The sequence below is a fragment of the Notolepis coatsorum genome (genome assembly GCF_963971535.1).
Source record: "Notolepis coatsorum genome assembly, chromosome: 10".
Lineage (NCBI taxonomy): Eukaryota > Metazoa > Chordata > Actinopteri > Aulopiformes > Paralepididae > Notolepis > Notolepis coatsorum.
Genome location: NC_140174.1, coordinates 130,594,488 through 130,607,880, shown reverse-complemented (window position 1 = coordinate 130,607,880; position 13,393 = coordinate 130,594,488). Strand labels below are relative to the sequence as shown.

The 13,393-nt window shown below is 44.4% G+C and overlaps 1 protein-coding gene across 2 annotated transcripts in view; it reads right to left on the bottom strand.

The window, feature by feature from the left end:
• The window catches only part of coro1ca (coronin, actin binding protein, 1Ca), a 210,963-nt gene that overhangs the window by 169,851 nt on the left and 27,719 nt on the right, over positions 1 to 13,393 (bottom strand). The window lies entirely within an intron of this gene.

The following is a 13,393-nucleotide window of genomic DNA, read 5'->3' as shown; positions in this document are numbered from 1 at the left end:
GAAACGGCTCCAGGGGGGCCTTAGTGTGACGATGTACCTTGGCACGCTGGCACGCCACACAGGAGGCCGCCCATACTTTGACGTCCTTCCTAAGGCCCGGCCAGACGAACTTGGCCCCTACCAACTTGACCGACGCCTTTACCCCAGGGTGTGAAAGGGCATGAATGGTGTCAAATACCCGGTGGCGCCAGTCAGTTGGAACCATGGGGCGGGGCTGGCCAGTGGAGACGTCACAGAGGAGCGTGGCGCCGCTGTCGTGAAACACCACATCCTCAAGTCGAAGTCCTGTCACAGCCGTCCTGAACGCCTGAAGGTCTGAGTCGGTGAGCTGGTCAGCAGCCATGGCAGCATAGTCGATGCCCAGGTGCACAGGGCTGACGCGCGCCCGGGAGAGGCAGTCTGCCACCTGGTTTGTCTTTACCGGCTATATGCTGGATGTCGGTAGTGAACTCCGATATGGCGGAAAGTTGGCGCTGCTGCCGCACCGACCATGGCTCTGTGGTCTTGGCCATGGCAAACGTTAAGGGCTTGTGGTCGACAAACTGTGAACTCTCGGCTCTCCAGCAAGAACCTGAAGTGACGTATGGCGAGGAAGAGGGCCAGGAGCTCCCTGTCGAATGTACTATACTTCCTCTCGTTGTCGCGCAGCTTCCTACTGAAGAAGGCCAGAGGCTGCCAGGCGCCAGCCACCCACTGCTCGCACACCGCACCTACTGCATAATCGGAGGCATCGGTGGTGAGGGCTATAGGAGCAGCAGGAGATGGGTGTGCCAGCATGGCGGCGTTGGCAAGGGCAGCCTTAGAGCCCTCGAATGCCTGGACCCGCTCCGGGGACCAGCCCACGTCATCGTTGGCTCTCTTCCCCTTCAGCGCCTCGTACAGAGGTCTCATCAGGTGAGCCGCATGGGCTATAAACCTATTGTAAAAATTAACCATCCCCAGGAACTCCTGGAGAGGTTTGATGGTGAGGGGGCGGGGGAAAGCAGCAATTGCCTCCACCTTGGCGGGTAGAGGAACAGCCCCCTGGGAAGAGACATGGTGGCCCAGGAAATCCATGGCCGGCAGGCCAAACTGACATTTGGCCGGGTTCACGATCAGCCCATGCTCGTTGAGCCGCTCGAACAGTTGACGGAGATGTCCCCGATGCTCCTCCACCGATGCACTGGCTACCAGGATGTCATCCAGATAAATAAACAAAAATGACAGGCCTCGCAGCACAGAGTCCATCAGCCGCTGGAATGTTTGCGCTGCCCCTTTAAGGCCGAATGGCATGCGCAGGAATTCAAACAGTCCAAACGGGGTGATAATGGCAGTCTTGGGCACGTCGAGCGGATGGACCGGCACCTGGTGGTAGCCACGCACCAAATCTATTTTAGAAAAAATGGTGGCGCCCGCCAGGTGGGCAGAGAAATCCTGGATATGTGGCACTGGGTACCGGTCATGAGTGGTGATGTTATTTAGGCGACGGAAATCACCACACGGATGCCACTTCCCGTCCGCCTTGGGGACCATGTGTAGTGGGGAGGCCCAAGGACTGTTGGACCGGCGCACAATGCCGAGCCGTTCCATTGTGGCAAACTCCTCCCTGGCTATTGCCAGTTTAGCAGCATCCAGGCGGCGTGCCCGTGCATAAACTGGCGGGCCCACCGTTGGGATGTAATGTTCCACCCCATGCTTGGCGACAGAGGCAGAGAAAGTGGGGACAGTCAGAGCAGGAAACTCAGCGAGGAGGCGCTGGTACATATCGCCTGTGGCGAGCATATTGGCCAGGGCAGGCGGCCCCGGCCCCCCCAGTGTGCAGGGGTATGTGTCAAAGGACACAGAGCCAATCAGCCTACGGTTCGCAACGTCCACTAACAGTCTGTGAGCACACAAAAAATCCACGCCCAGTATAGGCACCGACACTGAAGCAATAATAAAATCCCAGCTAAACTGCTGTCCATGTAAACACATTGTCACGTACCTGGTACCAAACGTACGGATGGAAGTCCCATTAGCCGCTTCCAGGGGTGGTCCATGTCCGTTTCTCAAGGCGTCCGTGGCCGACGCAGGCAGGATGCTCCTCTGGGCGTCCGAATCCACCAACAGACGCCTTCCAGACAACGTGTCCTCGATAAACAACAACTCGTTGATATTGACGCCAGCGCTCATAGCCGCTAACGAGCGCCGGCTCTCGCGTTTCCCTGGTTACCAAAGGTGCATGGTGGAACACAGCTCTTCGCTTTGTTGCCAAAACGGCGATGATAATAACAAAGCCCTCTATCATCCCTCTGTGTCTGATCCCTGCGATCAGCCACCCGATCAGACACAGCAGCCACACAGTACTGACGGGAGGCCAGTAGAATTCTGTCCGCCTCCTCTGCCAATCCCCGGTAATCCTTGGTGCGCACGAGAGGCGAGCTGGCCAGAGCCGTGCGCACCGGAGTCGGGAGTTGACGCAGGAACAGCTGCACAAAAATAAATGTAGCGTCACCTGAACCGAGCAGTGCTAGCATGTTCTCCATCAGTTCTGTTGGTTTACTGTCCCCCAATCCGTTGAGGGACAATAGGCGCTCCGCGCGCTCTGCATCTGACAGCTGGAACAGACGCAACAGCTGTTCTCTGAGCGCGTTGTATTTGCCGGCTGCTGGCGGCTCTCTCAGGAATCCCATCACCCGGCGTGTAGTGGAGGAATCCAATGCCGCGACAACATGATAATATTTTGTCTCATCCGACGTTATTCCGCGGAGGTGAAATTGTGCCTCGATGTGCTGAAACCACGGGGCCGGGTCATGCTGCCAAAACTCTGGCAACTTGACTGTAGCGGCATACACTGCGGGAACCACAGCCGGTGGATTCTCGTTATTGCTCATATTTCACACGTCAGGGTCACCACTGTGGAAGTGAATCAATGAGACGAGCAGACGGAGTATCGAGTCTCTGAACTTTACTTCCAAACAAATCCAACAGAACCAAGGTACAGCCACACCCTTAAGTCAACTCCCTCCTGTCACTCAATCAGTGTCCATTCTGAAGTGAGACACCTCCATCTAGTGTCCACCACACAATGTGTATATGTAACAAGGAGGGATATGATCATATGAGCACTGTGTATATGTGTAACTAGGTCGGATATGAGGACTGTGTATATGTGTAACTAGGAGGGATATGAAGACTGTGTATATGTGTAACTAGGAGGGATATGAGGACTGTGTATGTGTGTAACTAGGTCGGATATGAGGACTGTGTATATGTGTAACTAGGAGGGATATGAGGACTGTGTATATGTGTAACTAGGAGGGAATCGGGATATGAGCACTGTGTATATGTGTAACTAGGTCGGATATGAGGACTGTGTATATGTGTAACTAGGAGGGATATGAGGACTGTGTATATGTGTAACTAGGAGGGATATGAGGTTGGTGTATATGTGTAACAAGGAGCGATATGAGGTCTGTGTGTATGTGTGTAACTAGGAGGGATATGAGGATTGTGAGGATGTGGCCAAGAGGTAGACAAATGTAGTCAGAGACAGGTTGTCATCACCCGGTAGTTGGTTTTTTATTCTCCTTGTTCTTTTGCTCCCCAGTGGGAAAAACGGGCAAAACCCATATTTAAACATAATTAAATACAAAAAAAAAAATACAAAACGATTAAACTTTCTATTAACAAAATATCAACAACTAGGCCCCTGGCTAAGGGAACTAGCTCCAGCACGGCTGTGTCTCGCTTCCAAGCCTGCTTCCACTTCTCCCTCAGAGGAGCTTCTATCCCAGGCTTTATCCTGGAAGCTCCTCCTACAGAGATAAACCAAAATCACAATCAATCAATTAAGTAATACAGACATTATTTTACACATTAAATAATTCTGTACAACACTCCATACTGATCTACCATCACAAAACACTAAACGGTGTTTAGGGCACTTCATACGCCTATTCTCTTCTCATTATGAAAATCCACCCCCCTGTACTCTACCACACTTTGTTCCTTCCAAATCTCCCCTCCAGAAAAGGCTTTGGCCTCTCCCAGTTCTAGTTGGGCAGCCAGAGAGAGATGCATCCAGCTGCACGACCACAGAACCCCCACACTCTCAGGACCGCCACACTTTGCGGACCCACACTCTCCGGACCCTCGCTCCCATTGGCTGATTTGGGTCACGTGACCGTCCCACCCAATGGCTAAATTGGAGTATTGCACTGCGGGATTGATTGATTGAAAACTTTATTAACCCATTCTCCGCCATTGACGGATTAAGACGTCATTCCTCGCCATGCTTAATCTGCCAATGACAGATTACGCCGTCATCGAGATCAATATTTCAAATTTTCGTCATGGTATTCACATTTCACCCACGGAGTCATGACTGGTGCTGTAGATCTCCACTCAACTCTCCAGCGCTTCAATACCGCCACCTGGTGGCCGATCGACGAGTTGCCAAACCGGAAGTGGGGCCGGAAGTGCTTGGTGTCACCCCTATTCCGTCCGCCACTCAAGTCGACACACTGGATAATCGATCCGTTGCCATAACCTGTTCCACCCCAGGTGAAAATCTGCATAAAATGTATACCTAGGTAAATGGAATATTGCTCCACTTCTACAAGGGCTATTTGCATATTCTTGGTATCTAGGAACATCTATGGACCTCAATGAATGTATTCTCAGTGTCAGAAATATTGTGTCTATTACTAGGCTTGCTTAAATTGTGATGAAACAAAGGAAAATATGAATTATGATTTTTCTTTTCATCTTTGACAGTGAATAAAACCATGATAATGACCAAACTTAAAAAACTGCCACTGAGCTCATTCAGTACCCTCTTGAGATCATGTGTACAAAAGATCTAAGGAAATTAATAAAGGGAAGATGATCAAACTGAAGGTTCTGTATATACAGGACTGAATTCTCCCATCCGGACCAATGCAATTTGAAATATTATTATAGAATATAGAATATATGCTTATACATTACCTTATTATAGCCAATTTATATATATATACATATAGTATCTTTCAAATGGGCGAGTTCAATTTGGATATAGTATCACCAGGCGTGCATAATAACAGATACTGATATTTACTGTAATCAACTGTACTATTTTATTTCCCCCACAGTGTAACCATTTTGAAACTAATTTCAGATCTAATTCTTCCTACATGGTAACAATAGTGTGGGGAAACTGACTGCGTTTCAATATTTGTCAAAAACGTTACCTTTTGTAGTTATTATCGCGAATCATAACAATTATTGACATAATTCATTCAGAACACTGAACTTTGAACCCCCATAGAACTTGCCAGGAAGTGTATATCGGAGAAATTCCAACGCTAGCGATCTCCTCTACAAAATGGCCGCAAAAAAGCTTCAACATTTCCATTTCCGGGTCAAATTGGCGATCGCAAATAGAAAACTTAAAATGATATAAGTACACTTTTAACCATTGCTAAACTATTGCCAACCTAACGTTTTACATTCTACATGTATTTGTGACATAGTAGTGATAATAATACTTGAAAACGGTTGATTTTAAAATCACAAATTATTTTGCATCTTCATAAAAATATGACTATAATTTAATAAGGTCAAAAGGGGTCGGTACCGACCCCGTCGAGTGAAACAGGTCGATCCGTTGCCATAACTCGATAAACAACATTATTTGGACGTATATAGTATTATACAACCTGGAAATGGAGCGCATAGATCAACATCCCATAATAGCGATCTTTTTGCTCATGCAGGTCACAATAAATAAAAGAAACATTTTCTATTGATATTTTTTTAATTATAGAGATATATCGCGATAATTATCGTTATCGTTTTATCGCCCAGCCCTAGATATGAGGACTGTGTATTTGTGTAAGTAGGAGGGATATGAGGTCGGTGTATATGTGTAACAAGGAGCGACATGAGGTTTGTGTAATTATGTGTAACAAGGAGGGATATGAGGTCTGTGTATATGTGTAACTAGGAGGGATATGAGGAATATGTAACAAGGAGCGATATGAGGTCTGTGTATGTGTAACTAGGAGGGATATATATTATGCAAAAACACAAATTTAAAATTGCCTTGTGTACATTGACAAAGTAATCTATGTTCTTCTGTGTCTCCGGTCACTATCCAATAAAGCAGAATTGACATAGAAATATGCTTCACAAAGAAAACAAACAAAATGAAACTACGAGCAATACGCGTAGAGTGACAGAGATCTTAAAGGCCAATACCTATGACAGCTTGAGTTCTTGGAGCTGTCAAGACACGAGCCATGGCATCCATGTTAAATTGAGTGTGTGACAGGCTAATTGTGGGTCACTCCAAATGTTCAAATTAGAGCTAGTTCCAACTGGGTGTCTGATGGGGCCATGATGCTCTCTTGGTGGGAGAGTCAGCCAACTCTTTTGAACAGGCTGGAGCAGGGAAAGCGATCCCCGTCTGGTGGAGCCACTTCAGGGTTAGAAATTAAAAAAAAAAATTCAAGGGCTTTTTTTGCCCCCCCTTAAGATTTTCGGGGGCTTTTTTTTGTATTTCGGGGGCACAACATTTTTATAATGAAAATTAACATAAAGATTATAAAACATTGTTGACACTTTTTTTTACAGTCTTCATCCCTATGTTTGATAACGTAATGTTAATGTCTCCATATATAGGGCTCTACGCTAACCTTTTTCCCAAGGAGCACATGTGCTCCTAAATAAAATGTTAATAAATAAAATCTAAATACAAATTTAGGAGCACACAGAAATTTAGGAGCAGAGTGACAATTGTTCAAGTAACACACACACACACGATGTGTGACATGGCTTGGTTTCATGTTTTGAGGTACCTTCAATTATCTGTAAATAATACATACATACTCTATCTAAATAGATTAAATATGATTGTCCCTGAGGGCAAGTTGTGTTGTTGTCAGATCGATCAATGAAATACGTTGCGCGCTCAGCGCTGTGGAATGAAGGAAATGCGCATCGGGATCATTTGGATGTTATTCTTTGGAGTTGTGTTACAAATGGAACGGTCTTTCCCCGCCGAACACAAGTTACTTAACGTTACACAGGTTGCGCTATGCAGATGCTTAGCTTGCTAACGTTAAGATAGCAGTGTAACTTAATGTTACACAGCACTATGCATGCTTGCTGAAAGCAGAGCAGAGCTCTCTGTCTGTCTGTCTGTCTGTCTGTGTTCGCACCTCTCAAGCACCCTGTAACACGCAGCGGGCCCCGCCTCCCATCCTCCTTGCATTCCACCCAAAAACTGAATTTCAGTCCAGTTTCTTAACTATTAACACTTTGGCTGCCATGGGTTAAATTAATGATATACCATAGATTGCCAGCGCTATTTGTCTATGGAGAAAGTCCCCTTCTTTGCAGGGCTATAACTTTTTAAATTCTATTGCTACATTGCCATTATTAGGGCCCATTCAAAGTCCTATATGTATTGTTCATTGTGTAGCAACGTTAAACTTTTTCATTCACATATTCATAGTAAAGTATGGTCTAATGTATAAGTATGTTTTCATCTCTTTCTGCAGCTTTCTCCAGAACGTGATATATAGCCCCAAATGCATTATATTGATGATGAAATACAGTTTGATGGCAATCCGCGCGATATAAAAAATTCCAACTAGACGTACTTCTAGAAGTTACTACACGTCATCTGATGTTGACCGGATGGGCGAGGGGGCGTTTATAATTCCGTGGGCAGCGTTATACCAATCATCTAATGTGGGTCAAATGTTGATAATATCAGTTATTATCGAAGACGGTAACGTTACACGCTGAAACTCACCCCAGTGTCCGCGCGCCGTTGGGCGATCATCGTCGAGTAGAAATTTTATCATTATGGGATATATTATTACCCGGTCCATCTCCAGCTTGTATAATGGTATATACGTCCAAATCATGTTGTTTATCGAGTTATTGGCAATCGATCGCTATGCAGTGTGACGAGCTAGAGTGCCGGAACCTATCCCGAGTGGCCGGAAGCAATACGGACATCTAGCACAACCTCCACTGTGCTTCCTGTTAAGCGGTTGCGCGATCGGCCACCAGATGGCGCTCCTGAACCGCCAGAGAGCTCAGTGGGTCCTGCTGGTGGTTCTCAGGCCAGCGGAGGGACATTATGGATCAGATCGCAGATTTTTGAAATATTGATATAAAGACGACGTACAGCGTCCCCCGGCAACTTTAGCATCGCCAGCAAAGACGTTGTAAATCGTTTTTAGGCAGTCAAAGTGTTAACAGCGGAGCTGTTTTGTAATCTTCACTCTGCAAGTAAATGATTTTTCCGGTTCACACACACACACATATTATTAGGGGCATATACGAGGGAAATGCTCGCACTGTAGAGCATATATATAATTATATATATAATTAGTAAACTGTCGGGGGCTTTTATTGCCCCCCTTAACTGATTTTCGAGGGCATTTGGTCAATTTTCGAGGGCATTTTGCCCCAAGCCCCCGTTAATTTCGAACCCTGAGCCACTTCATACAGTACAAGTCAACTCACCACTATTCTGGTAGGCAGAGCAAAATGGGAGAGTGGGATCACACTGTCAGTCCCTTCTGCTGTGCATTGTAGCTAGTTAGCACGGGTGGGGGGTAGGGCTGAACGATTAATCGATTTTAAATCGAAATCGTGATTAATTGGAATGATGCAATTATCAAATCGCAAAAAAAATTGAATCGCACTTTTTTTATTTATTTAACCAGGAAGTCCCATTGAGATACAAGATCGGTTTGGGAGAGGGAGGTAAGGGGTTTTAGATTGTGTGTTGTGAAGTTCAGACTTCAGAGAGGGAGAGTAAAGTACAGAAAAAAAGGTACCGTTGGGTACCGGTTGATTCCCAAGTAAAAAGAAACATTTTCAGGCTCGGTGTCCTGAAAAGACCCACCGCATAGGCCAGATGCAAGCCGCATTTCACAATAAACCTCTGTGGGGCTGCTTAAAAAAAATTATTATAATCGCAAATTTAATCGCAATCGCAGGGCTCGAGACTAACGATGTCCCGTCGTCCCGGGGACGATCAAATATTGATTTGGGCAGTGTGAGCTGGACATTTTTATATAAAACATTGATGAGGTTCGGACTGAACGAGAGGGCGATGAAGATGATCAAGGCACTGTATCAAGAACCGACAGCGAGGGTTAAGGTGAATGGCAGCTTGACGGATAGAATCAGATTAGAGAGGGCTACCAGACAGGGATGTTGTCTCTCACCGACGCTCTTCGCCGTTTTCATAGAACCACTGGCACAACTGATCAGACAGACCGAGGACATCAAGGGAGTAAGGATAAAGGGAACGGAATATAAACTAGGCCTATTTGCAGACGACGTGATAGTATACATGAGGCAACCAGAAAAGAGCTTCCCGGCACTGATGGATCTACTGAAGGAATATGGCCACTACTCAGGATACAAACTAAACGTGACAAAGACACAGACCTTAGCATGGAACTATTCTCCAACGACGGAAATTAGAGAACAGTACGGGATAAGATGGGACATGGACAAGATTAAATACTTAGGGGTGAACATCACGAGAGGGGTGGAGAAACTGTTTGAGGCGAATTATACACAGATAAATCAGAACATAAAGAGAGACCTAGAGAGATGGACAGTAATGCCCTTGGACTTCAATTCAAGAATAGAGGTCATTAAAATGAACATACTATCAAGGTTACTGTACCTATTCCAGTCACTACCCATACAAATACCACAGAATCAATTCAGGGAGTGGGACAGACTGATATCGAGGTTCATATGGGCGGGGAGAAGACCACGGGTCAGATATAAAACACTACAACTACCAAAGGAAGAGGGAGGGATGGCAGTACCCAGCCTACAAGATTATTACTATGCAGCACAACTGAGAGCAGTGACGTGCTGGTGTAACGACAGATATGAGGCAAGATGGAAAGACATTGAAAAAGAAGGGGAGGGATACAAGGTACAAGCTCTGGTGGGGGATAGGGAACTATTTAAAGAAAAAGAGGGACTATTAGATCCAATCACCAAATGCACCTTGACCATATGGAACAGAGTAGTAAAAACACACAAATTGGAGAAGCAGTCAGGGGTCCTGAGATGGGTAGCACATGACAAGAGATTCAAACCAGGGAGGTTAGACCATGGATTCAGAAGGTGGGAGAGGGGGGGGGGCAACAGCAATATGCAAAATGATAGAGAAGGGAGAAATGCAGACACTACAAAAATTAAAGGAGAAATTTGGACTAGAAAACAGGGACCACTTCAGATATCTACAGGTTAGAGACTACTACAACAAAGAAATAAGGGGGGCCAAAGACGAGGAACAGAATGGAATAATAAAGATGATAGTATGGGCATACGAAGGGGGGCAAGGAAGAGTAATATCAGCAATATACCGGGCTATAATGACCAGCAAGGGACACACGACCGATTATATAAGGGAGAAATGGGAGAGAGAACTAGAGATAGGAATAACAGGGAAGGAATGGGGGAACATATGTGAGGTACAACATTCAACAACAGGATCGAGAATATGGAAAGAATTTGGATGGAAAAACATAATCAGATTCTTTATAACCCCAGAGCTGAAGGGAAAATATGCACCAACACAAAAAGCATGCTGGAGGATGTGTGGGAAGGAGGGGGCAAATCACACGCACATATTCTGGGGATGTCAGAAGCTGAAGGGGTATTGGGAGGAGATAGGGGAAGCAATGATCAGAATATTAGGATACGGGCTACCACAAACAGGACTGGTGCTTTACTTAGGAGACCTGACACACGAGGGAATACAAGGGGGGGACAAATATTTAATAAAGATAATGTTGATAGCGGCCAGAAAAGCAATAACGAGACTGTGGTACAAGGAAGACCCACCGACAATAGCAAAATGGGTAGGAATAGTGGAAGAAATACAGGATATGGAAAGGATAACACACATGCTGAGGTTACAGGAAGAGAAATTTGGGGAAAGATGGGGAAAGTGGGAGGATTATAAAAGGAACGAGAACGACATCACAGAGGAAGAACCAAATGCAACACAAGAGAGCGAAGGGTAAAGGAGGAAAGATGTTCAAGCAGGGTCTATGAACCCATGTCACACACCTGTACTTTAGTTAATATTTTCTATTTTGTTTTTGGGATATTACAATTGCTGAATGCTTTTATACCTTATTATTTATGTCTGTTTAACGGTGTGATATTAAATATTCAGGGATGATGTGGTTTGTGTATGGGTGAACCAAAGGCAAAGTGAAAGTTAATAAACAAGAGAAAAAAAAAAGAAAGGACGAAGGAGAAGGGAAGAAAGAAGCTCAAGGAGGGTCTCTGGACCCAGATCACACATACAAACCTTAGTCAGCATTTATCGTCTTTGAGTAGGAATTACCTGTTTATGCCTGTTTAAGGGAGATACACAATCAACCTTTATATCAAATACCTAGAAAACAACAGTAGGGGAACCAGACAACTAACCATGTGATACCCATGTAAATATTTATGTGCACTGTTTTCTTTTTGTTTTTATTGTGATGCTAGTTTCTTCATTTTTTATTATTTATTTTTTGTAAGTGCTGTCTGTCTAAATAACTGTTAATAAAAAATGTAAGTTTAAAAAAAAAAAATTGATTTGGGACGAACAGAAATCTTTTTTGGGACGCAAACGGGACGAGAGGATTTTATTTTTTTCACAGGCAATGTCAATTAGCCGACTGTCAGTGCGCGCATATATATATATGAATTATTCTACGTTAATAAAACATACCTGGTGATCAACTACAGTTTGCTGTAAACATTATGATATGTGTGTAGTGTTCTGATAATGACGGCTGCAGCGGGAGCTGGCTCATGCTGGATTTGCGAATAGCATGCAGCTGCAGAGCCGCAGAGCCAGGGGCGCTTTCAGGTCCGGTCACAGGCGCGCTCAACAGCGCCCCCCACCCAACGGCTGAATTGCCAATGGCTGAATTGGAGTATTGCACAGTGCAATACTCCAATTCAGCCATTGGCAATTCAGCCGTTGGGTGGGGGGCGCTGTTGAGCGTGCCTGTGACCGGACCTGAAAGCGCCCCTGGCTCTGCGGCTCTGCAGTTGCATAAGCAGCACGGAGTCTCGACTCGGGACCTATTTTATTTTAGCAGCAGTTATCAATATCGACCAGGAGGACAGCGTGATCTAAGGGACATGTTTCATTACTAGTCAAGTGTCATTACTTTAGTTATCAAAGGTGGAATCTCTGGACGCAATGACATTATAGTTTAAAGCTAAACTACGTTTTTCTTTCTTGTTAGGAGAGGGATAACTTATTCAGTTAGATTTGATTTGATCTTTATTTATCTCTAACATTTTCAACCATAAACACACACATTTGTAATAACAAAAAAAACTAAAACGAAATAAAATACAAATACATTTAAATATATTTTCCTATGGAAGGAATAATCAACATGGCTCCAATTGGTTGACTATAACAGCACCGTGACCAAATATCCCTATACTAGCACCTTGTTAAACACTTTTTTATATATATATATTTATTTATTTTTAATTATTCTTGTGAAATCTTTCCACCTGGGAGCCTTTTGACTAAATCAATTTATTCTCCCCTTCTCTGAATGGTGTTTCTTATGGCAATAACAACTATAGACGACAAAACCAAAGTAAAGAAACGACATTTGATTTTTGGGACGGTTACATTCACTTTGGGACGGTTACAATTGTATTTCGGGACGGTTCTGGGACGGTGGTGAAAAAAGTTAGTCTGGAGCCCTGAATCGCAATATCTGTCCGAAAAATCGCAATTCGATTATTTCCCAAAATCGTGCAGGCTGTACATATGAAAACTTGCATTACTAGATGAAGTTCCTCAGCAATGATTTCAACAGAAGACCTCTCATGAAAAACTGGATACAGATGGGCCAATATAGGCCATGATGTAGGGCAAGGTAATATACCTTTATCATCTATTTCTCTTTATATTATGAATCGTGATACAATCTTGTATCATATGATAATAAAAAAAAAAGTCAGATTAACTTATTTCTGAAATAACAAATGTTAACTGAAAATCTGTTTCAGTTCGATACTTCCTATTACCATGCAGTCCAATATATGATGAACATGAAATGGATAAACAGCTACTTAAACAATATCTGGTATCGGCCCGACACCGGGATAGAATTGCCTATGCATTAATGTCTCAGATACCAAGAATAGATACCAAGAACTGAGTACAAGCTAAATGCTATCCAATGATAAATAAAGGACAAGCGATGAGTTAAAAAGCAGCACCAGACTTTATAGGCGATGACATCACAGGTTTGAGTCTCACTTCGCTGGTGTCTGGCGTTGGGAGAGAGAGGAGCTCATTGAACTTTCCGTGGCCATGGACACATAACATATTGGAATTCTTAATTTGGGCGTTGTTCCT